Here is a 26223-nt window from a genome sequence, read left to right as displayed (position 1 = left end):
ATGAGCAGTTCTGAAAATGAAATGGATGGATGATTTATAATGCGTATCATTTGAGAACTTCATGAATTGTTTCTTAGTACTTTCTTTCTTAGTACTATTGCATTTATCAGTGTATAACGACAAAACAGTTGCTGATGAGCCATTTAAGTGCTCATTAGTGGAATAAAAAAAAAAAGTCCTCATAAAAAGCATGGCCCATCATGACACATGACCGACCCCTTCTGGGATATTGTATCATCCTTTCCTGCAGAAAAGCAACAATACGTACAAAGTACATTTATCTCACTCAATTACAGATTTCAAATTGTTACTCCTTGCACAATGTGCACATTACTGTTCACGTCGGTGCATTGCAGCAGATAATGAGGATCATTTACTTGTGCTTGGAAAGGCACAAAATGAGCAATTTAGAGAGCCGGTAGGTTATCATAAATAAATGAATACATTGTTACAGTTTTGTGCTTCTAAGCAGCCGCTTCAGCATTATAAGGACCGATGACTGATGCTGACAGATGATGATGATGATGAAAGCTGCTGCAATGCTGACTTTTCAGCATTTGAATTATTTCAAAAGCTGAAAAGTCAGCATTGCATAAAGCAATCCGTGTCACAGTGGAGTTATATATCTTCACTGTGACATGGATTGCTTTATGGTTTGCAAAATGTGTTCAACTGTGGACAGCAGAGATGAAGAATAAAAGCAGCGGGGTAATTCTAAAATTAAAGTGGCCAAACATCCATCAGAAATCTCTTGGTTACAAGCTGTATGGAACTGTTGTGATTTAAAAGGATCATGTTTGTTTATTTTTCTATATGTATTGCAATGTAAATGTAATGTAAATTTCAAAATTCTCACATTTGTTTGGGTTATTGTGTCTCCCACTGTTCTATTTGAGGGTTGCGTCATGTGGCAGGAAGCAGTTGCAAGTAGTTGGGTAATTGCGTCAGGTATGTGAGGAGGAAGATGAAGCATAAGGTGCATACAACAAGGTTTGGATTACTCGTATTTGCTCCTGATTTCCTGTCTGGAAGGTGAAATAAGTCAGTGTGTTATGTATGTTTTATGTTGATGTATTTTCATTGTAGTTTTTCACCAAAATTTAGTTTGTCTGCAATGGATGTTCTGATATTAAAAGCGGTGGTGTTGGCTCATCTGAAAGATCAGTAACCGTGCAATTCCCTGTACATCCAAAATTAATAATTGCAATCTAAGCATAGCTTCATCAGACATAATGCAAGAGGAGTGCAACTTCAAGTAAAACAGCCTTAAATTTGATGCACAGAATCCAGAGGGAGGAAGCTGACCATAAAACTTTTAAATGAGGTAATGAATGATTCAAAACAACACTTCTTGTGAATTAGCTGATGGCTGGAGTTGATGAAAATACAGAAGCCCCTCTATAACCTGTGAAGGCTACTTTCATCTCTTCATTAGAGGAGAGTTTTTGTTGTTGCCATGATCATTCATCAACATCAAAACACAAAGTGGCATGGACAGTAAGCACTTTGGTTTTTAATTGGGATGCTGTGATGTTTCTGCTTGTTAAGTGGAGCACCACCTGCAGAGGTAGCATAGCCGAATGACTCAGCGGGCTTCACATACCCCATATACCTCAACGGGTTTTTCACAAAATTGCATTCGTCTTTTGTCCCCTCAGTGCACATTAACTGAAATAGAAATCCCAATTGAAGCACTCTTTAGTGGTAATTGCTTATTCAACCAGCTTCCCTCTGTGCTCATGGATAGAAAATGGTTTAATGAAGTTCACCTAAGTACCACTTGTAAAACTGCTGAAAAAACTCTGAGAGTGCAGATATAGAGTCTTTGTTTTATGGCAATAAAAGTATTTTTTTAATTTTTAAAAAAATATATATATTAAAAAAACAATATATAGCTCCAAGGGTCTTAAGATTGAGCAACTGACAGCTGTACTGCAGGGTTGATAAAATATTACGTGATTTTAATGCATGTGATATTTATGCGTGTGATATTTTTCATGTTAATATGAAGTTCTCCATGGAAAACATTTCCCTGCTCTACTGAAAGATATGTGGTTGGGGAGCCCTGTATAAGCTTCTGCTTCACCCAACAATTTTTTTTTTTTTGCGTATTAGTTTTTTAGGTAGTATAATGTTGACGCGAGTCTGAAATAGCAATGTAAGGTACAATACAACTGGAACAAAGTAGTGCCTGGGAACTCGAAACAAGCTGGGAGTTTTTTGAGTTCCTGTAAAGTTGTTATTTAACAGTACAAGGTTTCCGCCTGACAGCGATGATGTAAATAAAGAAACACTTTTATGATTTTGGCTGTAAAAAAATAAATAAAAAGAGTTTCCCCTCCATTAATGACCAGCAGCCACCACTGAATATTCCCGGTTCCTGTGTGTCCCTGAATGCAGCGTGACCAAACTTTTCTTCTTAACTACAATTAACTTTAACCCACCGCAACTTAGTTCACTGGCATTTAAGTATCTTTGTCCATTGGCAGATTGATCCTCTACCCATGCATGACTTTCCAACATTTGTGTCAGGACTGATTTGATTGTTCTTGACCCTGCCTGACCCAACTTCGACGAATGGATTTTTTCGGAAGCTTTTTCAATCAACCTGTGGATCTTCCAGAATTTGAATGAGTTTGGTCACCCCTCTTATTGCATCATCCACCTATACCACGCCCTACAACACTCAAGGACGACCATGGAATTTTATTTCCAGTTTACCCTGTCCAATTATGGGAATGTTTTTCTAAAGGAAAAATCTTTTTTATGAACAGAGGACAGCATCTTAAAAATAATTGTAACACTAGCTGATGTAATAGCCTATTACCTGTATCTGATTGTCACATTGCAAGTTTCAATCCACCAACATGATCCTGACAAGCTTTCACAAACAATAATAATTTACCATCCTGTGTGAAGTAAAGGAGTTGATTGTGATGTGGATGCAGGAGGTAAATAATGTGGCTAAACAATCAGATAATTTAATTTTGTGTGAATGGTGTTATTGAACAACTCATTTGAGAATAATTGATTTTGCTCTATGGTAATTGCTAAGCGAGCAAAGCAGCAATAATGACAATTTAGGTGATAAAAAAGAGCAGTCCTGCAAAAGGAATATATTTGCCAGTGGCCTCAGTGGGGCAAAAATCTAATTTTTCTCATTAAAACTTTAGCAGATTTTCCGTTACAGGTTCCAGAGCGGCCTGATATCAGCCTCGCTTGTCCCAGCTTGACAAACGTGGTTTTCCATTACAACATGCGCCAATGAACTATGCAAGCCTTCAGTGTAAAGTTCTCATTCAAAAAGTGCCCAAAGATTTCACGAGTGGCGAGTCTCGGCCTCTGGATTTCATAACTTGGAATTTGAATCTCCTTTGCATTATGTGGTGACATTGCAAATTTCAGCCCATAAAAATGCACACACTATCACCCAGACAGAAAAAATCATTTATAGATTCAAGCAAATGAGACAGGGGGTGGAAAAAAAACACCTCAATAACATAATCGTGGCATTTCTGAACTGGACTTGGATTTCTGTGAAAAGCGTTCTGTTAGTCACTCAGGACTTTAGAATGGGAACTGTTGTCCCCGGAGTCATCAAGACATAATTAGATAGATTGCATCGTCTGGACTGAGACACACAACTTGACTGCCCTCACTGTGTGTTCTGGCTATTGCTGTTCCACTGGAGTCTTATACAGCAAATCTAGACAATATTCATTTTTCCCATTTATTTGTTGTAACAGCCTCATCCCAAAATGGCGTAAATCATCTTTCCCCTCAAAATGACACATCCCATAACAAAGTGAAAAAACAGTTTGTCTTTTTTGGTGCTGATTTAGTAGATGCACCTTTAGCAGTAATAAGGATTTTTTTAAAGCTAGTCATTTGCACTAGGAAAAAAAAAATCACAGCACATGGTAATTTTATTTTTGAATCAGTTTCCCTTTTTTTTTTAATAGTGGATCATATATACATTCCTTGAAAAAATGTATTTAGTAAAACAAATATTTTTCAGCTATTTTGTCCGCATGCATGTATTTTGTCCACATTTAAAATAGCATTTTTTTCCCCATTCATCTGTGCTTGAGGCCAATAAGAAGCACTGATTAAAAAATTAAGTTACCCAGTTTTGATGTATTCAAATATGAACAGTGTCAATCATATTCCTCTTGTATAATACAAAATATAATATAGACAGATAAGGTAAATACAATGTCCATACAGTAGAACAGTAGTAGTAATATTTATCAGCCGTGATATTCCCTCCATTACTAATGATGTAGATGTATTCACTTTTCCAGGAGAATTTCCTGATGTATAACTGAAACATAGAAAATTATATAGGAAAATCAATGGCCAAGCATATTGAGTCACAATAAGTGTGTGCACTCAATAAAAACGAAGATTAAAAGTTTACAAAGCACTGTGCCATCCCTGATAATAAAAAGGAAGACTGCTGTGCTGACAGGGCAAAGAGTGAAATTACAATGTTCATTAAGCATTCACTAAATCCTCACTCAGCTGGGAGCAACATCTGTCTTGCTGCTTAATACCACTGTAGATCACGCACACACACACACACACACACACGGACACACACTGTCGCACGTAGGTATAGAAGAGGAGACAAGACACACAATGTTTTTTTTAGACAAAACTATTAAATAAATACAATAAGGTCAAAAAAAAAAAAGGTCAAACAAATGACAAATTTGTTAAGAAATATGCAAATTAAGGGGAATAAAAGTTCAATGTTATTCAAGCAAAACCTTTTTTATTTGACAATAGGCATTTAAGTGTTGACTTAAAATCCTTCCAGACTTTTTGCCAAGCTTTGTCTATTCTGTATTTCCCATCGCATCTGTTGTGTGTCTGGAATTGACTCCCTTGTTGCTTGATTGACTGCCAGTATCATTGTTTGAGTAAATTTCATTTGTTCCATTGTCTAATATCTACTCCGTCATAGCTGTGCTTTGGGTAATAATCGTGCTTGTCTGACCTTGTGAGATGATTTTTTTTCTCTTCAATCCCATTATGCTGTAGATTGTAAAGTAGCTAGGAAATAAATGCATTTTATCACAGGTTACATTTCATGTAAAATACTCTACATTAGTGACCATTTGATCTCAAATTATTTTTATTTATTTAATAAAAACTAGCTAATTCATATAATTCTGCCATTCTTATATAATTCTGTCAATCGTTGATGAGGACATTCACAAAGTGTTAGTCAGAAAAACAATCACGAATGGTCATATTTTTCTATGAGCTTAAGTAAAAAAAAAAAAAAAAAAAAAGATCTGCTCACTTACACATTAGTTGGGTTGTGAAGATTCTCCTGTCCACTTGAGGCTGTCATTTATAGAGCTTCTTGCCAGATATGCACTCTGGTAGATACTCTAAAATGTCGCCATTCCTTGTTAAATTCGATCGTCTGTAGATTCTTTAGTCAACATATGCAGATTTCCTCTGCTGTGATAAAGACTGTAGAGACTGTAGTAAATCCAGCACCCCAGGAAGGTGAACCATCATATTGGGCATGAAGTTTTACAATATATCCCACCACAATTATTATACACTTCAAGAAAGCTACCATATGTAACCATATGTATATAGAGAGCTTGAGATAGAAAAAAAAAAAATTAACCACACCAGCATATTTATCCTCTTTACACCTACAACTGTGAGGAGTAGCTTCAAACTCAAATGCTGGCGGCCGACAGTGAAAAACAAGGCTCAGGTGGTTCTTAAAAGCGGGCTGCCACTATTACATTCATCAAAATGGCACAGTGGGACTGTATTTTCAAGACTATATGTTGTTACTGTTTTCCTATGCTTTGAACCCTGCTGCTTTAAATGTGACTCATTTTATCAAAATTGTCTGTATGGGAAGAGCGATGCTCACAACAGGTATTGTTGAAGTATGTCCTGACAGCAGGGAGAAGTTTAAAACAATCCATTATAACCAACCGATTTCAAATAGCTGCGCTGACTGCTGTGTGATCGTGCTCAAGCTTATCTTTGAATTTGCCTTGTGATGGCGTTTAAGGCAAATCACTTGTTAAAAATCCATCTGTGTGACTCATTACTTTGCAAAGAGCTGATTTTATGAAAAGCTAACTAAACGAAAAAACAAGTCATTAAAACTCCAGTAGCTGACGGTACTGGACACATTTTTTTTCCCCTCAATGTCACGTCCGTTCTTTGCTGATTGATTCCTGTCTATTGGCTAACCTTTGCCCCAACTCAGAAATGCACATCATTGCAATGATGCGACTCCACACCAGAGGAGAGGATTATTCATCATCGTTCTCCCCCCCCCCTCATTTTTTCCTTCTTTTCTAATTTTGCACCTCAGGCAATCAACTCAATGCCCTCACCCACTCAACGCTACTGGTCTGAAGTGTCTAGAAGAGTGTTGGGCCTTATTTGACTCAACACTGACACAGACAAAATATAAGTTCCCATGGTTACATAGATTATGAAGTGAAGAACAAGAAGCACAGATATTGCGGAGGGAATCAAATCTCAAATGTCATTATTGAGTGCTTGAGAAAGAAAGCTCTCTTCTCCCCAGTCATAAGATGATGGACCTGAGTCTGCAAGTTGAACACTACATTGCTTCCATTTATCCACATGACTAGATAGAGCCTGTTCTCGTGAGAATTTAATAGGATTTGGTGTGAAATGCAATGCAGTGTACAGTTGTTAGTACAATATGGATAAATAATACTCAACGGCTCGAAAAGCTTTATTATTTTATTGTAATCACTCTAACGACCTAGCGCAGCAATTCTCAAAATGTCTCCCTTGTGGGCGCAAAGGATGAAGTCGATTTCTTTTGGGAGAAAGTCTGTCGGTCAGAACTGTGAGTTTGTTTTGCCATGGAAAAAAGTCACTGATTTGAAATTTCAGAAGGACCTTGCTGCAATGACATTTTAAACTCTTTTTAAATTGAGATTATTTTTATTCAGGATCTTTCAAAATTGGTCCTTGAATAATAAATCATTTTTTAGTAGTTCTGGACTTGGGAAGTACAAGTAAAGACACATTTCATGTGACTCATTCTTTCTACCATCCATGTCGCACTAAATGGTCTGACTGACCAGCCAGTAAGTAATGAGGTACCATGTTCTCACGGAAAAAAAAAAGGCTTCTTAAAAGCCTGGCTTTATCAGCACACCTCAGAAGTCTTAAGGTGAACAACTAACGCGCAATACAAGGAAGGTGTGCGTCTTATCTTTGGCAGAGGTCAGCTAGAGCGAGGAAAAATTCAGCGGGGGACATGACGGAGGGGGATTAACTCCAATCCTAATTAAGGACTGCCTGGAAATGACGTTCTAGCCAATCAATGAGAGAGGTCACAGTAATTCCTGTTGGGGGCAAAGCTGGACATAAAATGTAAATTGGTCACAAAGATACTTGCCAACCTCACACAGAGGAGAAATCTGGAGAGACTATAGGCATGTTTTAATCATGCCTATAGTGTAATCTGATAACACACGACAGCCATACTGTATACATTAGCATTCAGCAAAGGGAGTTGCCAAAGGGAACTCTAGTCAACTACGAGAGCAAATATGCAGGGAATAAAACATGTTCTATCCGGTGGTAAATATTTGATTAACTACCCCATATGCATGAGATATGGAAAGTGGGATGTGACACATCTGCGATAACTGCCAGTTATGGGAATGTCTTCGACATTGTATCGTAAGATACAGACAGTAAGTAGATAGGAAAGCAAACTGTAATCCTCCAACACAGTAATCTTCTTTGTTGGGCAGGTTATGTTCCAAATATTTATTTGATTATATGTTTTAAAGTTTAAAACCTTAGAAGCCCAAATATACATATGCTGGTGAGATTCAGCTATTATTTATAATATTAAATCCATCCATCTGTCCATCCATTTTTTGACTACCTGTCTTCACGAGGCTTGGTGGATGAAATATTGATTTGGTTGATTGATTCCACAATTGACAGTTGGATATGCAGAAGTGTATACCTACATTACCTCTTACATTAACTCCTTCAAATTATTTTATTGGACTATTTTCTGATTAACTGAGGCAGAGAGTAAAATATTCATGAGTGATTTAAGAATATAGCTTCTATGCAAAAATATGCATTTGTAAGATAACATCTAAAACAAGATAGTAAACACTATACTGTATTGCCAAAGCATTATTTTACATCAAATATCATTTTAAAAGTCAAATAGATAACAATTTATGGTGAAGCGGTTCGTATCTAACCGAGCAACCTCAATCAATATTGTATTGGTATTCTATTAAATTCGAGTTCATTTGAAGGGGTGTTTCATACGCCTTCGTCCACTGTACGTGCAAATCAACCATTTAACTGGATTGTTCTTAGCTGCAAACCAACCCTCAATGTTTTCTAATTAAATGATGCTGAGGGCATTACTTCTCTAATCTAAAGACCGATTGAATTTCAAGTTAGTATTTAAAGCCCATAATTTGAGCGAGTAATTGACCCTAATACTGTGTCTCATCTCTGATGTGTTGGACTTGAAACATGTTTAGTGAGGCATGACGAGGACAATCAATTATCATAGTTAGCTATCCCCCACCAAAAAAAAAAAATATTAAAAAGGTTTTGGGACTATTTGTGTTGAACCCTGAGTTTTTGTGTGTATGTTTTCTGTGCTCCTCTATATTTTTGCTTTGTCATTTATCCAGTCCTGATCAATTTTTGACCTGTCTTCTGCAGTGTCCCCCTCATTGCTGTCCTTTTTTGTCATGTTGTTGTCTGCCTCATTCTTGTTGTCTTGCTGACCTTTACTCGGGTAAAACAGTACACATAGGTAAAACTTGTAGTGGCTAACTGAGGTGCCTCAGTAATGGTGGTCATTGCCCTGTTCACCTTACGTCCACATCACCTGTCAGTGTCTCCTGTTTTTCCAGCTGTTCCCCAAAGAACAGCCTTGGAAAATTCTATTTGTTTGGTATCTGGTCCGTCCTCCTGACAGGCCCCACTGAGTCTCTTGTGTTGGGCGTCCCAGCGGACACCCTGAACGGCCCCAATGATCCAACCGTGCTTGGTGTCCTTAGCGCCACACTGACTTTACTTCCACTGAATGCATGACAGTGGTGTTGAAAGTTACTTATCTTAAATGTGCAATTTATTTTGGAAAGAGAAATTTGCTTCTGACAACAACAGCATATCACAAATGAATTGCTCTGACTACTTCTTCTATTTCTTTTTTTTTTTTTTTTGATGGTTGGCAAATTTGTTTGGTGAATTACGCCCACCTTCTGAAATAGAGCGTGTGACAATATTCAATGACAGTGGTGTTGATAGGCATTGTAGTTATCTTAAATGTGCAATTTATTTTGGAAAGGGAAATTTGCTTCTGACAACAACAGCATATCACAAATTAGTTGCTCTGACTACTTCTATTTCTTTTTTTTTTTTACTTTCTTTTTTTGATGGTTGGCAAATTTGTTTGGTGAATTACGCCCACCTTCTGAAATAGAGCGCATGTGACAATATTCAATGACTTGTGATTCATTTTTGAAAGTTATAGCAAGTCTTCAAACTAGGAAGAAAAGTGAACTAAAATATATACTGTAGTGGCATGTGGCAGCAGTAATTCAATGTAAAATCTTGTTTTATTATAACATATAGGTTTTAGAATAATCTTGGTTTAGAATACTCATTGTTTGAACAGTTCCATTTTTTTCCAGCCTGTGCAAAATTAGTTTGTGCCATTAAAGAAAATATTCTACTGCCTCATCTGCTTAAAATGTGTTCTTTTGTTGTCTTCTGAATTAATGAGAACGTGACTCACAACTGAATCATAATCATAGTAAATTACAGCAGTTTACAAACAAATCAGAAATAAAAACCAAAGGGCAACAGTTTCACGTGATCACTGTGATCATGCTTCAGTAAACAGTTTTCATACTCCTTCAGTACTTGAGACTGGGTGCTTTTCTTTATCAAGCTCTTTGACTGGGTAACCAAGCATTTCATGAGCAACCAAATCATGACAAATGTTCATGTTTGGAGAACAATGGACCAAAAAATAAAGACTACAATGAAGACATATGGGAGGACACAAGCGTTTATCTGCCAGTTGAGAACTGTTGGTTAGGTGTTATTGGTAAAAGGTTACACTGATATGTTCATGTTTTGTGTTTTATGTTCATGTCATATTTTCTAGTTCATGATTGAGAGATGTGGTGATGAATGTGCAAGAGGAAATTACTGTTTATGATTTAAAGTCAAGCTTTTTGAAAGCTAAGGTCATAGTTTTTTTTATTTTTGTTATTTTTGTTATTTATTTATTTATTTATTTAAAGTTCTCACTAATACAGACACAGATTTATATTTATTAGATCTTTGAGTTCAACTCATTAAAAATAGGAGCATACACATTGATATTCTTGTTCATTGTATAAAGGCTTGCTACTTATGGTTTTGCTTGATTTGTGTTTAGAAGGAATTGCTTTAAAGCCAGTGTGAAAATGCAAGAATAATTACAGCCAAAATGTAAATTCCAAAACTGTTGAGAAATGGGAAACCAGGATAATACTCATGCACTGTTCTATCTGAGGGTCAAATGTTGACACAAAACCAATGTTGGCCCAAAATTAATCATGCTACAAATGACACAGACTATGAAAACAACAGAACATTGCCAAACTCATCAGTCACAGAAAGGGGATTAGTATGCTGAATATTAAATGATGATAGAAAAACACAGACATTGAGAAAGATATCAGTTTTTATTTGGAAGAAAAAAAAAAATCATCACTGGCAAACCTCTCTATGCAAGCCTTGGACAGCCAATGTTCCCACATGTAATTTCAGCCGACATTAGCACCTAAACATTTATGCCCAAATTTTAACAAGGCTTGAGGACGACACTTTCTCACACCACCGACTTTTAATGACTTTGTAATTTATTTTTAGCTCGAAGTTTGAACACGTTAACCAGATAGCTGCCATGGCTGCAGGCTAAGTATTTAACACAAAGGCCCTACATAATACCAATTTTGACAAGGAGAAAAAAACAGTAATAATGTGTGCTTTGGGGGGGGGCAGTCACATAATTGATTAATTTAGCATAAAAATTCACTGACAGTAGCTCAGTCTGCAAGGACTCACCCTCTGGCAAGAGAGGGTATGGACTCGGGATGTTAAGTTGGTGTTGAAGAGATTCTAATATTTACAGAATCTATTCTTGAAATGTCCTTGAGCAAGGCAGCAATTCCCCACACACTCATCTTTCTTGCTTCCCCTGCATGTGCATGGTCAAATTCTCTTTGGTGTAATAAACATGCCAATATGTAGAGCAAGGTGAAAATTGAATGTGCTCTGTGATTGGTTGGCAACCAGTTCAAGCTGTACCCTTGCTCCTTGGCCAATATCAGTTGCGAAAGGCTCCAGTTCACCCACAATCCTAATAAGGACAATTACATAGAAGTCAAGAGGTATAGAAAATTGATTGCTTGGTGGATGAAAATGGAATTTTCCTTCAGGGATCAATACACATTGTAGGTTTGAAAGAGTCTGATTTTGTTCAGAGCGTGAGGTTTGCTTTACATGAATTGTAAATGTGATTTTTGAGGATTACCAAAGAATGGTGTAGTTAGACCTTGGGTGCAGTTCACAGTGCTCAGCAGACAGGGTTGGCATGCACATGAGTCACGGAAAATAAACCAAAACTAAAGAGTCATAAGATAAGAAATTGAAATGAGCTGCTTCACTGTCAAACTAAAAACCAAAAGATAAACAGAGATTGCGATGATTGCTCTAAAAATGATGTCTCATGTTTGACTAAGAATCACAAAAATAGTTTCATTATTGCAAATAAAGAGGAACTCAAAACAAGAAAAAATATATGCTGTATATAGTCCCCAACAGTAAACAGGTCAACAGTCGACTTTTTCAAATGTCGATTTTCACGGTAGCAAACTGTCCACATGACGCAATCTTTTTGCAAAGGCTGGCGTATGAATTGTCTGAGAAAAGCAAGAGCATGACAGGACTGTTTGGCAATGGCAAAACTAAATCGTGAATTAAGGTAAACTAAATAAAAAAGAAAGTAAACTAAATAGTCACTTGACTGAATGAAGGTCAGACAACCTATAGATAAGAGGACCAACAAAAACAACATTTACTATTTAGAGTAGATACTGACGGGAGAACACGAATGTGTTATTGCAACAGTTTGACTTGTTTTTTTTTAGCTAAATATTTTCATTATTTCAGGGGAGTTCTGTGTGTGAGGTTCTTAGGATTTCAGGAAACTGACATGAATGTTGTTTCTACAGTCATTATTGGGGTACTGTGGTTCACTGAGAAAACTAACTATCCATAAAAAAGTCATTAAGAAAGATGGCATTTAGATATCACCACACACAAGAAACATATTGCACTTGCATCAGCAGATTTATTTATTGTGATGGCTCATTCATCAGCTGCTTGTCTTGCAGCAACATTATTAATGTAGGCTATTAAAAAAAAAAACATCAATGCATCTTATTTCTATATCTAGATTAATTGATAAAATATCATCTGTTGATTTGTGATTTTTGGACTTTTTATTTGAAGGCATATTTTGATAATATTCATACACGTGTGTGGTCTTTGTTATTGTATGTCATTCGTAAATATGTTAACAGCGTAGGGAAATTCCTCTGAATCATGGTAGAAATCAATTCATTGATTTAAATCACTAATAGTACCGTCTTTAACACTGCTCTCGCTGGAACATTCCACTGTTGCTTCCCTTCTCAAATGTGTTGTGGTGATCACCTTATTGACTGGTTAGTGATCTTAAAGCCCCACACTCCATGGTCCTCTTTTCTTTATTTTGCTTTGGAACAAATTTCAAAGTATTACTTGAATTAACTTATTCCATTTTAAAATGAGTGGGTTCATAGGTCATGTTTGACCTCAGGGCTTCTTTTCATGCTATTATCCATGCTTTACTCAGCCCAAACCATTGCAAAATACCTAAGTACTTTCATTAGGCCACAATTTTATTGGTCATGGCCTAACACGTGATCACAAGCTAACCACAGTTTTAACAAAATTTGTGCTTGGATGACTATTTTATATATATATAAAATATTTCCTCATGCCCACATAGCAACAAATATCATCATCAGTCTTCTTCGGTCTAAAGACAGTATTACACCAAAGAGAAACAGATACAGCCAATACAAAGCCAACTGCCCCGTACTGTTTTACTACTTGGGTCCTTGCAAAGGGGCCATTTTATTTTAAAGTGTGGCTATCTTGCTTATGAGTCTCAAAGGGAATACTGACTTCCCGGGAATGAGCACCGTTGTGCAAGCTGTGATTTGAAATTCAGATCTGCCAGACTGCAAATAAATCATAGCAAGACAAACTAGATGACAGACACCCAGCTGTCACACAGTAATGACTGTTTAAAAATATAAACATGTCTCGCTTGGTAATGTATGACGTCCTCTACAAACACCTGTCTTTTTTTTTCTCTTGCCATTGCTTTTTTTTTTTGCTTGTGAAAGGAAGCTGGCGGTAGTCAAGTCAGTTATTTATATTGTGCCAATTCACAACAGTTATATCAAAACACTTTCTATATTTAGCAGGTCCAAAAAAACAACCCCCACATGAGCAAGCACTTAATAGTGCTGAAGATACAATATTACTAAGTTGATTTGTATTTTATTTTTATTTTTTGGGAGACCTAAAAAGGTAGAGCGGCTCGGTGACGCACTGGGTAGCACATCCGCCTCACAGTTAGGAGGGTGCGGGTTTGATTTCCACCTCTGGCCCTCCCTGTGTGGAGTTTGCATGTTCTCCCCGTGTCCGCGTGGGTTTTCTCCGGGCACTCCGGTTTCCTCCCACATCCAAAACCATGCTTGGTAGGCCGATTGAGCACTCCAAATTGTCCCTAAGTGCGAGTGCGAATGGTTGTTCGTCTCTGTGTGCCCTGCGATTGGCTGGCAACCAGTTCAGGGTGTCCCCCGCCTACTGCCCGATGACGGCTGGGATAGGCTCCAGCACGCCCGCGACCCCCGTGGGGACTAAGCGGTTCAGAAAATGGATGGATAAAAAGTGCTTTTTTTCTTGTGCTTTATCCCTCAAGGAATTTCTCTAAACAAAACATAAACCTTTCTTCAAACTGTGGTCTGGCTTTAATGTATGTTACAAAAGAGTTCTAAAATGTCTGGAAATATAAAAATAACTAACAGGATGCCTGCGATAGATCATGTCTCCATTATTATAGGACAGGTTTGTTGATTAGGTTCATAACGCCTGTTGACTGTGACTCATTCTTGGATTTTCGATCTGAAGACTAGGGCTTAGTGCGATCTAGTTAAAGCATTTTTTTTTTCCAGCAACCTTACAGGTTGAAGGACCTGCTGTAAATGGGTAGCCAGCCACACTCTTGTCTAACACAGAGTGGGTGGATGTTTGCTTGTGGGTAGGTCGCCTTTAGGTCATGTATCCACTCAGTGGACAACATACTGTATTTCTATAGGCACAAACAAACAAATGCCCAATGCTCTGCAGCAGTTGTTTGGTTGAAAAAAAATAGTAGTCATTATACCACACGTCGATATAAAGCTGTGCACACTATTTTGCAACAAATGTGGGTTTGGTGTGAATAAATAATAAATGTAAGAGATGTAAAGGGTGGTGCGGAAATAATAAATGTAATGCATGCAAGTAATTAGCAGATGTATTCTTAAAAAAGGTAAATGTTCTTGGAACTCCTTCAAACATTAGACGATCAAAAAACACACTTCATGAGCTCAACCTCTAAAGCCCCAAAGCTTGTAATCACAGCTAGCTGCGGGAATGAATGGCTTTGATTGCACAGGTCAAGAGGAAATTGTGTCCACCTCCTATTATTGACTGGAAGCTATTTGAACTTGCTCAGTCTCCACTCTACCTTAATATGTCATTGTCTTCACCATGACCTTTTGATCTTTGCTGTGTGATTTCCTGTTGACAAAATTGTCCCTCACCCGTCCCATGAGAAGGTCTCTGCATTCCTATAATAACCAGTGACCTTGAGGTCGCATGAGGAGGGAGATGACGGTAGTCAAAATGTACAAATGAAGGGAAACGCGCCTATAGCCAGGATAGGAATATTTCTATCCATCAGACTCCAGCACTCAATAGATGGAGGTAAAATGTTCTGCACACTGCCTCCCCCTCAGAGCAGGGACAGAAAGATTCTCTATCACTATACATCACAACCCTGTGTGGGTTGTCTCACTTTTTCTTGTTTTTCGTTTCACCTTGATGTGATCATTTTCTTTATTTTGCTGTGAGGATTGTATTGTCCATCATCTAACTTCTTGCTTGAAAGATTTCATCTACAACACCCACTAATGAAGTGCTAGGGATGGAAGAAAACAATTTAGACCCCCGGGAGCTTGCACAATGTTTTTTGTGGTTAAAATGTGATTCATGTTGCAAAGTAAATATAATTGTTGACTATATCTGTGGGCGCTATTTTTTTTTTTTTTTTTCAATGTGCGCAGATAATAACACGACATAAAATGGTCAGAGTGAGGCTAAGTCCAGAGACAGACGTATGCTGTATACGGTTCATAGACCTTACCTCAAATGCTGAATCATGCAACAATATTGTTCCCACATTGGATGTGGAAAATTGGAGCGACCGGCGAACATGCAATATTTTTATTGCAAACACGGCTCTCCCCACACTAGCAGAAATATATACAGTCGGTACTCTACCAGTTCTCTGAATACAAAAACGTATTGCCTGAATGAGGACAAGAGTGTAAAGGATGGATGGATTTTCCGAACAGAATATTAAAAGCAGAACCGCTAGACATAGTGATGACTGACATGACTTAATGTTAGGACAGCATAATAAATCATTTGACCCAGCTTCTACAGCTCAAAGTATTACAAATGGCCTCACAGAAATTTTAAGTCATTTCAGCGCTTTGGGGTAAAGTTAGTGCAAGTTAGTACAAATGCCTCTTTGAATTGTCAGTGTGATTTAAACCTGGGGAGAACTTGGCTGTGCTTGTCATCCGGATGTTTTTTTTTTTTCTTCTGTTCTTAATGAGAATGTCTGAAAGTGAGCAAGAGAGAAGGAGGGAGGGATGGAAATTGGGCAGGGATAAGCAAGAGTGCATTCTTGCATGTTTGCAGGCTCACCAGCTGCTATCACTAAATATGGCTGCACAGTTAGCTTGGCACTATGCATGCTGTCGCAGAAACAAGACCAGAATAACAAGCTCCTGCAACCCCAACACCTACGGAGTGAGAACGCTCACACTTGGAAACCCACCCAATTGCAGTCATAGCCTTCTGTTTTCTTCTGAAGCTTAAATATACAGGATATGATTTTATTGTATCATGGGCTTTTCCTTTTATATTGGAAGCTCAATTTCATAAGTCATATTTTAGATAGCCTCTGTATTTTCACTTCAATATTATTTATTTTGTGATTTGGCTTGAAATTTAATTTAACTGGTGCCGGTTCATGGACATGTTCTGCTGATGGAAAAAAAAAGCTTTGGAAAAATACAATACGTGATGCATCAGTGCAAACAATACAACCTTTACTCTGGTTGCCGTTACCCGAAATCTTAAACAACCCAAAACTCAATAGGAGGAAAAACCAAAGCACATTTAAAATGTTTTTTTTTTTTTTATATCTTGGTTCTTGTAGACAAGCCTGAGAAAAAATACTGATCAACCTTTAATGGAATATGACTCAAATGTACCTTCAAATGCTAGCTTCAAAATAACTGAACAGTAATGGTACATTGGCACATTTGATGGTAGAATAGAGATTCTTCCAGTACCAGCACAAACTAGATTACCACCCTCTACAATATTAGTCGACCCATATGCCTGGACACTGTTTCCATTTTGTTTGAAAAAGACTCAATGCAGACCCTTTACAATGAATGGCATAAACAAAGTAACTGCCAAGGGCAGGGCTGGACGCAGCAGTGGTTGAGTGTGCAACAAAGAGGCATGGGAGAGAATGGGATGTTCTGACAATGTGCCAAAGAGCAACTAAAGCTTAAATTCTGAAAGACACCAGGCCTGTGACAAAATAGGATCACAGCAATTGCAAATGTCAAGGACCCAAACACAGTGGGAAAAAAAAAAACGAATGGTGGTCTACCATAGGCAAGTTTTGTTAGTCGCATATTGTGTGAATTGCTTAGCAAATTTATGAAATTATTGATCTATTTATGTTCAACAACTTCCCTAATTAAACCAAACTGACACTTATTTAAATTCTAAAATATAATCCTTATCGGTATCCATGAAAATTCATACATTTCATGGGTTTGATGTTATTCTTCTCAGAAAATTGAAGAAAGAAAAAGTTCAGTTTGAAATTATTCCTGTTAAAGTTGAGAGCTCAGTGAAGATAACGGTCCGCATGAACGCACTTTGTGATTCCCTGAGACAATGAAGTGTGGTTGCATAATGAATTATGCACTGTACATTCATAGGCACTTAATATATCCATCCCAGGCTTGAAGGTAGGTTGATATTGCATAATCACTTAGTCACCATTAGCCATAATAAAGCCAAAACAGAAAATAACCGATTTAGTATTAGTATTATATTAGCTGGACAAAAACTCACCTGAATGTCAGACGTTTTCAGCCATTGTCTTGATATTCACCTGCAGTCACCCATTTCGTTGGTGTCATAAGTCATGGTCACTCATAACACCAGCTCCAATGTGTCTGGCAGAGTTATTGATTTTTTTTTTCCAAGGCCTTCTGATCCCCTGTGAATTTGCCCTGATGTGGAAATGGCCTAACAGGTGCTAACACCCTGGTTCGAATGTGTGCTTTAAAAGCATCTGAGACTCCACGGGCATGTGTATTACAACACGGGCTGGAATGCAGCATTATCGAAATCTGAATGTTGACAGAAACATCCTGCTGGCAGAGTATGTAAAACCCTCTGAGCAAGCACTACGGCAATTCGCAAATGGCACAATAAGAGATTAAACACATGGGAGACATTTCCTGGTGGTTCATTCATACTGACTTTACTGACTATAGATCTGTAGACTGAGATCCAATTCATGAATGCCTTCCTTTAATTAGCAGTGTTGTGATAGCTGAGGAGGATCTGTTACGCTCCACTGAGCATGAAATATTGTTATGGAGCAGCAGTACAAAAGAATGTGTGCTCAGAAATAAACAAGGCCAAACCCACCAAGCTCATCCCTCAAAATGTTACATTGCTTTACATTCAGAATTGCAGGCTAAATAATTGTAGTTGAATCTGAGCCATGTGATTAGCATACAGTCTTAAAGCTGAAGTGCAGCATTCCAGTTGATAAGTACGTTGTAAAATGGCGATCTGAGAGCTTATAGCTCGCAGCTTTTTGTATGCGGATTTTAGCAGATGATGAGGGACTGTGTGGAGCACTCTTGAGAAAAGTATTTAACCTTTAACCACTTCCCTTAAAGTCACACTGTTCCAGATAAGGGCAGGAGAAAAATAAGTGATGGTTAACATTCGGAGAAGCAATGGTGCCATCACCAGGCGATGCTGAGCACATCACAAATATGGTCAAATACTGTTGGACCTTCATGATTTGTGCACACTTAACATTCCCTGGAATTTAATGTTTTATTTCTTTGTTGTGATTACTGCAATGTATTTTCGCTGAATCTGAATTCAAATACAGTGTAACCTGTAGATATATATTGAAAGAGAAACAAAAGTTAAGAAAAGATTCTTCCATATGATTTTTTTAGAACAATTGCTTGACTGAACCAAATTTCTTTATTTGACAAAGCATACAAAGAGCAAAAGAAAACTACTTCACAACTAATTTGTGAAGGAAATTATTATTATTGTATTATGGAATAGCCTTAAGTAGCATTATACCAGAAGGACCTCATTAAAAGTTTAAGGTGTTGTTTTGCTGTTAAAAATGCATTCATTGCCTTATACAAACTAGACTTTTGCCACAAAACATAAAATTACTTTGATACATAATTTATTTTCCATATAGTGTCATGAAAAAGTATTTGCCCTTCCGGATTTCAGACTTTACTTACAAATGTATCATTGTAAATATGACAAGCACTTTTGACATGGTGATTTTATTTATTATGCAGAAAAAATATCCAAACCTTTCTGGCCGTGTGGTTAAAAATTAATGGTCGGTTGTGAAATTGATCAATTAGCATCACTGTGGGGAAATCACTCTTTTTAGCATCGGTGCTTTGCGCTTTGTTTAATAATTTTTCTGTTTGGGCAAGTCTAGTTTACTGTGTTTGGGAATCTGGCAGAACGTGCTGCACCTCGCTGGGCATTTTGGCAGACCAAGGTCATTATTAAACGCCGCCAGCGCACCTCACAATTTGGTGACAGAAAGTAGACCGTAGACAAAAGACCAAATAACAGCCGATCTATTTTGTGGCGTAGATGATGTAACGTGATTTTGGTATACACATTCTGAGCACCGCAAATGTGTGTGGTGGATGTCATCGCACTTCTTAATAAAAGTGATAACAGTGTGCCTCAATCCATCTGAACTATTATAAGAATCAATTCATTGAAGGAATTATTAAACAACACACAAAGAGATCTTGCACTTCCTATAGGGTGATATGCATGCACGCAAGTATTTTCCATCTCGACTATTGACTTCACATCTCAGCTAACCCTTGGCTCCAGCTTACTATTGTTCAAGAGATGAGAAGGCTCGTTTCCTCATTATCTATTATTCCCCAAATGTTGAACTATCTCTTTTAAACAGACGCAGAATTGGCCTCACATCATTTTCATTAAATATAATTTATGCATTTATTCTACTACCCCAAAAAAATTAAGCTTGAAATCTGATTCTGAAGCCTTTTTTTTTTTTTTAATCACTTCTGCTACTGTTGAACTGTAAGAAAATCCTTAACATATCACACCAGGATTAAACACTTTGAAGATTCCCTTCCATTCAAGGTAGCATGTTGAATAATTTGTAATTGTGCTGCTTTGTGCTGATGTTTGACCTGATGGATTGTACTTTCCCACTCAAATTTATCACATTTATTTGTTGAGGAGCTTCTGGCGCTATTTGATTGGGAAATTATACAGTGAATTTATCAACCATAGCAAATAGAGTTGTTGAGGTTGTTATTAATGATTTCATAAAAGCCGATACCAGGGGTCGGCAATTACTTTTGGACGTGGGCCAAAAAAAATTCTGACAATGGCATTGCGGGCCATTGCTTTTTTTTTTAGGGGGGGGGATTACTATTTAAATTATTAATTATTATATTATATTAAAATAAACATCATCTTACTTTTGATATGCATTTAATTTAATTCTATTTGAACAGACCTTGTTATGTTGTTAATTTAACGAAATATAGACTAGTTTTTACATTGCCCACTGGAGGAGGGAGATAGGACACTTTGGGGGGGTTTGTGCTATTTGGACTATTTGTACGAGGTCTGAAGCTGTTCTAAATCTTTTAGGGAATTCAAGTACAAAGATATTGACCAATCACACATTTGTGTGCACCAATTTTTGACTGATCAAGGGGCAGGAAATAGATTTTAGAACCTGCTGCGGTTTTTCACATCCCATGTGTTCCAAAGCACCTCTGAAGCACTGTGTATCAATAGCATATGGCTAATGAAGAGAACCGAAGTTTCATGTAATATGTTTCCATAAATTGATAGTTTTGTAATGTATGGCAGTATTTCTAACAATGTCACAATGAAACACAAATAACCAGAATAAAAGTGGTTTCGATTAGTAAAGGATCCTGAAGGCACTTGATAAAGTCAGCAAATTAATTGCCAATTTGACATGATATTAAACTGTAGAAAAGTCTTGAGTTAAACTATGACTGATTAGAAAATTATTTGTTAACCTGACTTCATGTTCTGTCTCTTGTCTATTTCATTGGTTTCAAATTTTGGGCAAAATGAATATGCTCAAGTAATTCAAAAAATGTTTCGGCCATCTGGGTCTTCATTTCTGTCAGGATGTTTCTGGCAATAAGATAGCTGTGGATGTTCAGCTTGAGTGGAAAGCAGAAAATGCACTGATGTGTAAACACTGTTTTTTTTTGTCGTTGTAAAGGTGCAACAAGTTAATTTCACACTGCCGTAGATTGAAAGAAAACAATGCAGGCAATATTCTTCCACAAGTCTTTGCCAACTCCAGACTTAAAATGAAAAATCTCTTGTGACAGACTCCAAGTCACCGTCATCACATTATGCATTTTAGATCAGAAGACACAGGAAACGCTACTAAAATATTTAAACAGCATCACGTTCCTTTCTATTGGAGCTGACACGTGCACCAAAGGAAAAAAGAATGCGGTCTCCGGCTTTTCGACGGCTGAGAAAATTAAACAGACTTGTATCACATATTTGAAGATGAAACCAGATGAGCAATAACTGTCACACACGTCAATGTGATTTTATTTAACAGTGATCCCGAAATAGACTATTTGTCATTCGACCTGCATTGTTCCTGTATATTTTTTTTCCACACAAATGCAATAAGTCCGCAACAGTATGAAAGGACAAACAGACTCTGGTTTTAAATAACAAACCAACAAACACCTGCCACAAGGTATTGACTTTGTAAATCATATTTATTGTTGCATTACAGTTTATTCAGTCATATTTCAGTCAGTGTGTTCATTCCCAGGAATTTTCCATTCGACAATGATTTCTCCCAAAGTGCTTTGCTGTTTACTTTAATAACCATTTTTCCCATTTTCTTTGGTTAATAATTAGACTGAGCTTTATAAACACAGCGCAATTTTTATAAGATATTGTGTTTCGAGTGTAAACATGGTCAAGGTGATCCAACAACTAACTTTGTCAAATGCAAAGCGTAAGAGCTCATCTAACTTGGCCTGGCTTGAAGAGGGAGGGAGACAGGGGTTGTGTTGCTGCCTCAGGCTTGACTCTTCTTTCTCCTCTGCTAACCTCCTAATGAAGCCCAAGTGACACGAGGCACCTGTTCATGCAGTTACATTCTCTTGGCTCCTGCCACTGCTTGCTATAGGTTAAATGTGCCCTTACTACACAAAGGCTTGCTTCTACTGATTGTTCACCCCACTAAACGACTCTCTTTTGTCTTTCTGTCTTTGCCAAGCTAAAAATTGCACGTGGGTCGTGCCATTGGCCTCTGGTGATGTCTCAGTAGCGTTGAAGTGTTGTGTAGGACGCTCTTAGCCCGACCCTCACTTTTTATTTTTCAGTGAACTTCCTAATAACACTTGCTGTTTTGTCACACTTTAATTAATTCTTCATTTTGTCATTTTCTTTTTGTCAGCTGAACAGTGTTTGCCCTGAGGGTTTATGTTTATTTCACCGCTTTTAGTTAGAATAAATGCTTTGCTGTTGTTTATCTGAGAGCTTATTAAGTTTTGCTTGATGTTTTCATTTGGTTAAGTGATGTCTTTCGGGAGTCTTTTGCACCTTGAGATTACACCATTTTGTTTTCTTTGAGAGCGTTAGAAGAGATTGTTTGACGTCGTGGGTGGGAGACATCCTGCCAGCCTGTTTGGATCCTTAGGTAATCAATATCCTTAAATTTAGGTCCATTTTTTTTAATATGGCAGCATGTATGTGGGCAATGTTACCTCGTGGATTTTTTATGTTTTCTTCTTGTTGCTTCTTGCTTATTCATTGTTGGAGACAGCACTGAGCTATTGTGTTATTGCAGTCGCCAACCTCCTGATTCCTTTCTGGCTCTGCAGGAAGAAGAGTGCTTTGCTTGACCAGTTCCTTGTTAAAAATCTGGCACGGCTGTGTCTTTTTTTTTTTGTTGTTCAGTGTATGTGCATCATCTGTTTCATTGGGCTTTCACATGGAGGCACAGCTGATAAGCACAGCACTTTTGTTGTTGTTGTATTTTTTTTTTTTTTTTTAAACAATCATTTCCGAGTCCACTTCACCTCCATTTTCCTCTGGCTCTTTGACATTATTGTTAGGATTCTATTGATCAAACCACTTTTTGGAACACAAAAAGATCCTGCGTCACTGATTTTCACCTCTGTTCAAGTTTGTAAGTTAGAAAACATTAACTAATAAGCTCACTGTAACGTTTATGATATATTTAAAAATATACTATCCATTTGTAAAAAATAAGACAGGATCAGGTGCACAACTAATATGTGCAGCGCATGAAATTATTAATGATGATTTCAACTGAAGTGGATGAAGCACAAAATATTCAATATGTAATATTTAATTCTAGGGCTGCAACAAATTATTATTGTTCTAATTATTTTATTTAAATTATTTAATTTGCTGATTTGATGCATCAGCTAATAAACATTATGAATTCCCATTCTTTTTTTTTTTATTGAAAACCGGACATTGCATCAGAAAATAGACCATGTTGATCATTGTTTTTCAAAGTAAATGTTTTATTTCTGATTCAACGTAAGGCTGCTTTTATGATGGACTACGGAATTGGATATTCATTGGAAAGTGAGAGCAAGAGAGAGAAAAATTGCAATTGTTATTCTACTATTTTAATAAGTTCACAGATGTAGTAGTTCCTACCATAATATTTCTGCAACATTACTACCAAACACCATTAGTATTTTACTTTCATGAGCACTGTACACTAACCTTTTTTCTTGTCACCTCCTAAAGTAAGATCATAAATAGTCCAGCCTGCTATTGCAGTTCACCATGCATAATTTTTTTTAGCCTTGCTGCATAGAGTCAAACATTTGAATAATTTATCAAATGGCACTTTCATTTCATGATGATGTCATGAAATAGCGAAGGAACATGAATATCCATTTATTCTGCGGATGTGACTGACTATCTAATCAAAACCGGCCCACAGGGTGAATTTTAACATGGAGTTGTGTATTCCGTTATAGTTGCAGAAAAATAAGGCATAATCACATTACAATTTTTTTGCAAGCCAAGTACAGTAGTCCTCCCATATTCCAATAACATGCATTCTATACTAATTAAGGGCTCTAAATTACCCATAGGTGGGAAGATGAGTCTGCATCATTCTCCATATCTATGTACCATGTGATTGACTAACGATTTACTTAGGGTGGGCCCTGCCTTGCCCCCCCACCATCATTCAGGCTGAGCAATATGAACAATGCATGGATGAAAGTCAATATCATTACAATTCAGAGCAGCATCCTCGAATGACAGATGACCAAAGATATCTAATATCCAGTCTATTGCACATGTGAGCATTTTACTGATGGATCCTTATCATTTCTTTACCAGGGTTAGGATTTATGAAGGTAATAAGTTTCAATAAAGTCAGCCACAAAAGAATATGCTGTATGTGGTAGGTGACATAAATAGGCCTCTGCTGTGTGGCAATAATGCTTATTTCCTTTTTATTTAGGGAGTCAAAGGATAGAATACTGTATGCCTGTGGAGTTTTTTGGGTTATTGGGTTTTTTTTTCCTGCATGAAATTTTCACCCTTTAAAATGTAATGATTGAGGTATTTTATATTATATATATTACATTACATTACGTTGCATTTTATATCATATTTGGAATAGTGAGTTTATGGATTTTTTTTGCTCTTCAGAAAATGCATGATGAATAATACATGTTTTTCCAACATTGATAGATTTTAAATCATGTGAAGGGCTTTTTCACCAGTCTACCTGCTTTTACATAAAAATAAGCACACAGTTAAAACACAAATATTGTGTGAAGTTGGTGGAAATTTGCATTATGAACCTCAACCTGACAACATGTGACAGCAGCCGACAGCTGTAAGCATTTCCAAAAAGCAACGACTATAATTAGCCTGAAATATCTAACAAAGATTTTGGAATAGCTTTTGTACCTGCTGTTTATTTGTATAACGAGCAAGTTGGCAAGCTTGACACTCAAAGTACGGATGTGATGTGAATCAAAATACCGCTGTCAGATTAAATTCAACATCACACTTAACCTGTCTCTTCACAAGAAAGACTTTATCGAAAACATGCAGAATGATTGCAAACTATCCAGTCTTTTTGAATGCCTTGACTCCGAGTCAACATTTATTAGAATTTTATTTCTTCTTTGTACTATCAGAATTATTTTTCCTGAGTATAACCTCAAAGACTAGCAAGTACTGTCACAGAGGTCCAATGGCCTATTTCAGTCTCCTGATGTCGCTTAATCAAAGGACACTTGTCTTCCCGTGCGCTTGTTCGTTCAGTGCAAGCTTTCAGAGTAATAAAAGGCCCAACTTGATCATGACAAACTCTGACAATAAGGAAGTATAAGCCTTGGCCATTAGACTCAGACATATATCGTAAATATATCGAAATATCGTAAAAAAACAAAAAAAAACAGTCATATATACTAAATATAAAATATTCATATATACTAAATATAAAATATTTCACTTCCTGGAATTTTCTGACTTCACAGAGCATTTTTTTTGCTATACGTGCTTGTATGTCCACAGCGCTTTGTATTGTTCACCTTGAGGGATTCTTGCTGTGCAGCCCTTCCAGGTTGACATCAATGTTTCTCAGGAGCACTACGATCTCTAAACATTCTCTGAACTTTGACAGATGCAGCTGTGTGCAGCGGCGTGTGTTCTCAAACATCTGACAAACTCCTGCTGAAAACCTGAGTTGCAAGTCTGACTTTCATCCCCAGTTATTCCCACTGAGTTATTTTCAACTTGTTCTCAGGTTTACTGAAGTTACTTTCGCTCCTGGAGATGCCTCTAACTTCTTTTTGTCTGATGGAGTTTACAAAGCTCTTCATTCAACTTGCAGCTCTGCTGAGACCATTGTAGAAATCTTTGTGATGATGCTTCAAACGTCATTCATCCATGCTTGATTCACGAGGCTCTCTACACTGTCATACGATGCCCCATAAATGACAATTACAGTAGATTAGTCATCTTGTTTTAATATTTCATAGCCAGTGATCTCATTGCAGAGCAGCAGGCAACAGGTTAGGGGGCTACTGTTTTACAATTCCATTTGTGTCCGTACTCCACAAACAAATAAAGAGAGAAAAGAAAAAACCACTCATAGCTGTTCTGAGGCCAGGGGTATGATTTAAAAAGTTTAAAGAAAAGGCATAATCATATCATCAAATCATAAATAATGCTCCCACGCTGATGTCACGTGTACACACTGGTGGGAAGTAGGATGCAAATATTAGGCTTTCTGCATCATCAGTGCCATGTGAATGCATATTTTTTAAAAGCTGGAGAAATAGAGAGCATGAAGAGGAG

General features: G+C 37.2%; 1 long non-coding RNA gene across 1 annotated transcript in view; it reads left to right on the top strand.

Moving 5' to 3' along the window:
* LOC147046385 (uncharacterized) overlaps positions 1–26223 on the top strand; it is a 36265-nt gene that overhangs the window by 4716 nt on the left and 5326 nt on the right. The window lies entirely within an intron of this gene.

Source organism: Syngnathus leptorhynchus, chromosome 14 (assembly GCF_054491065.1).
Source record: "Syngnathus leptorhynchus isolate UIUO chromosome 14, UIUO_Slep, whole genome shotgun sequence".
Lineage (NCBI taxonomy): Eukaryota > Metazoa > Chordata > Actinopteri > Syngnathiformes > Syngnathidae > Syngnathus > Syngnathus leptorhynchus.
This window is presented reverse-complemented; position numbering and strand designations above follow the sequence as displayed.